At 35.8% G+C, this 3667-nt stretch overlaps 1 long non-coding RNA gene across 1 annotated transcript; it reads right to left on the reverse strand.

Annotated features, from left to right (window-relative positions):
* Window positions 1–1158: 1158 nt before the first annotated feature.
* Window positions 1159–2693, reverse strand: LOC143366712 (uncharacterized). The gene is made up of 2 exons (XR_013084803.1): window positions 1946–2693; window positions 1159–1721 (listed from the first exon to the last, which is right to left on the reverse strand). It is a non-coding gene; the product is annotated as an uncharacterized LOC143366712 (long non-coding RNA).
* Between the last annotated feature and the right edge of the window lie 974 nt (window positions 2694–3667).

The raw sequence follows: 3667 nt of genomic DNA on the forward strand, positions 1-3667 counted from the left end.
ACTTCTAGCGCATGAAGCGTGCAGTTTATGCGCGCATGCGTATTTGTCTCTTTACGCCACTTTACGCACGCTTTGAAAAACATGCACCAAATTATGTGGTCCTCTCCTCAAAGTGACAGAAAATGTAACCTACATATATGCTACATGACAATAAATGTTTATTAGATATTTCGTTTTTTACGCTACATTTGTTACTTAAGGTTTATGTCCCGATGTGGTTTGCGATAAGATGCAACAGCTCTATTAAAGACGGGCCGAAGCACCTTTTCAATACCATTCAACAGTCACGGTACTTACCAAAAAAGTACTTACGCGTGGTTGATGCCACAATTGCCCGTAATGCTTTCTTCGCATTCCCGGAAAATGTTCTCATCTCCATGGTGACGGATGAAAGGCGTGAAGTCCGTCTAGATGCGTTACGCAAAATTTTTCAAGCCCGAGAATTAGATGAAAGTGATGAACAAGTACTACCTCGTGCAGTTCCGGAAATCAACTTCTCCGCAGACGACTATTATAAAATAATCGATTGGTCCTCTGTCCGAATCACGTCACCTCCAATTTTGAACAAAGTAACTAATCAGGAGCTATCAAAAAAATTGTCGAGCAACAGCTTGTTTCTAGACTGGGAATTTCTTAAGTATCCCTGCCACACCACTGCAGTCGAACGCATGGTGAAACTCCTGACCGAAGCATCCTGTCAAGTGTACGGTAGCGATGCAAGGGATGGTTTCATTCGGTGTACATTGTTATCCCGTCAGTCAATGCCAAAATTTGAAACGAAGAATCAGTTCTCGTTATAAAGTTTGCACACCAATAACAGCTATAACAAGAGCAGTTTCTCATTCCGACAAATAAAAATATGAAAAAACATTATAAAAAGCAATAAAATTATTTTAAAAAAAATATATATAAAATACAAAAAACAACACAAAAACAAGGAGCCCGACGTATAGCTACCTCCACGTGGTGGGTTCTGGGTCGTATTTTCCGTTAGGAAAGTGAGCGAAGAGCTGTATTTTTTGATAGTTTACAGTGCCGACAGGCCATTCCTATCGTTCCGAAACCAGCCACGGATGTTTCTTTGCATCATTTACGCAGCAAATATAGTCCTGGGTAAAAAAAAGGTAGAATCCACCAACTGAAGAAAGTTCAACTTTCTTAAGTTTTGTACTAAAATTTTGAAAGTTAAGGCCTTTGGTGCACACAGAAGAAATTATCCGATCGAGCTGAATTTTTTTACACGTTTTATTGGGCCAAGTAGGCAACTTTTCCGCACTATTAGAATTTGATTATCGAAAAAAAGTTTTTTTCACTCCACCCTAATGCGCAGTTTCTTGCATGAAATTGATCCAATCAATCATGCATCGATTATGCTCTTTATTGTTCTTATGGATGCAAATTACTTCATCGCCTTTTTTCCAATTTGAAAACCCATCCTTTACAAACACTTTTCCCTGATCTGATGAAAATAATTTACAAACATAGTAAAAAACTGCCCCTGTAGACTCTGAAAACATTAACCATTTCCGATTGCATTTTTCGCCGTTATTTAGTTTTCGTTGAAAAATATCTACTCTGTATTGTATATTCTTGCTTTGAAGTCTTAAAGTCGGAATCACTATTTTGAAAAAATTCATATCCTTTATTTAAATATTTTATGCGTTCATTCTGGTTTTCATTTAATTTTAAAGACCATAAGGCAAGATCTTTATGCAAGACATCTGTAAAAAGTTTTTAGAGGAAATTAGAAATTTGAAGTTTTTAACAAAATCGTAAAGTATAATAAAAAAAAAATTATAAGTTGTATATCGAGTACGTAAATATAAGTTATTATAAATGCAAAAATATCGAACATAATTATGCGATACCACGTGTAAATAAAATACAATTTGTATGTATGTTTTTTTTTATATTTAAGATGTTAGTTTTTAAATAGTATTTATACATTTAAAAATAATCTCCAGTTTTTATCCAGAAATGAATGCATAAATTGCATATTGTTAAATAAAATTCAAACGAACACAAGAAACTCAAAAGAGAACTAAAATTTGAAACTAATAATACAGTAGAAGAAGCATATTTCCGACGCCTATTAGTTAGATCGTTATACAAAATCAAATTAGCAATTGAAAATGATTTCTGTGAAATCAGAAACTATTAATCGACTCACTTGAAAGTAACTACATATATCTACTTATTCAACTGTTATAATTAGAAATTTCTGGATAATTCATTAAAATACCTGTCTTGGAGGAATTTTGTAATGCCACAGTGGCATCCCTAGTGTTACTAGCATCAGTTTCACTATTATTGTTTAAGATATCACTGCCACAGATGACTCCAACAGAATAATCGGTGATATTTATATTATTCTCAGATATGCCTTTTACATTTGGTGCAATGCTAGTGTTCTCTTGATTATTATTATTATTACCCTTTTTTTAATTTGTTTCATTCGCATCATATACATCTAATTGAGTAGACAGGTACGTGTTTTGATTATGTGTCAGACAGCTTGAATTTGATTGGATAGCAGCTTTTTCATGAACACTAAGTTTATTGGCTTCTTCTGTGTGTTTCTCGCGTTTATCAGCGTTTGATTGAGATGGCGAGAAATATTCTGTTAATTTCGGCAGTTTTTTGTTAAACTTCTCTTCCTCTTTTTTGTTTTCTTTTTAACGCTGCACTATCATATTTTCAAAATCGGAAGTTGTGGAGCTCATACAATTTATTTGATACAACATTTTCAATGAAGACAGAGTGAGCTACTCGCTTAGGACGCCCCCCCCAGCCCCCTTTAATCCGAGCCTGGAAAACACATATAAAATGTAGTTCAAGTTAAGGAAGTTTTATTTCGAGATGTAGAGGTCTTTACAGTGGAGCAGAAGGGAATGAAGCAAATTTTCGACTTATAGAGGTTTTCGAATTATCGAGGTGTCACGTCCTGGGTGGCGGTGTTTAGGACTATGACAATGTGGGGTTATATGGGAACGTTAGGCACGAAGGCAAGCTTCGTAGCACAAGGAGAGATGGGAAATTTAGGCGCGAAGCCGAGTTTCGTAGCACTTGGAAAGTAGGAAATTAAGAGGCGAAGACGAGCTTCGTAGCACAAGGAAACCAGGGAGGTTAAGGAATAATCGCGCACCAGGGTGACACCCATTAGAGCACAGATGGTTAGTATTTAAAAGTTCGGTAATTGGATTTACTTCTGTATTGAAATAAGAAGCCACACGTAATATTTCTCTGAAATGTGTCTAGCCATACGGTCCTGCAAGACCTAAGCCAAAGTAAGTCTTGTAACGTCCCATGGGGACTCGAACCCAATAATACCGACCGTCGATAAAGTAGAACTGTACTACATTACCACGACGCCAATCTGTGTTACCGCGCATAAGCATTATAAATACTTTTATACATAAATTACGATATTAGCGAATATTAAAGGAATAAATGTTATAGGGGCATTAGAAATAATTAAATGCAAATACTGATGAAAGCGCAAAACAAAATAATATGTAATAAGCGAGTAAAACGCGAAATAGTGAATAACTTACTGCGTATGTGCCAATCCACCAATTTTCCGGTATAAAAGGAGGTGCACGCAGCACAGCGAGCATTCAAAGCTACATTGGAAAACACACTCTTTAGTTGAAGAATGTTCAGCCCT

Source organism: Andrena cerasifolii, chromosome 3 (genome assembly GCF_050908995.1).
Source record: "Andrena cerasifolii isolate SP2316 chromosome 3, iyAndCera1_principal, whole genome shotgun sequence".
Lineage (NCBI taxonomy): Eukaryota > Metazoa > Arthropoda > Insecta > Hymenoptera > Andrenidae > Andrena > Andrena cerasifolii.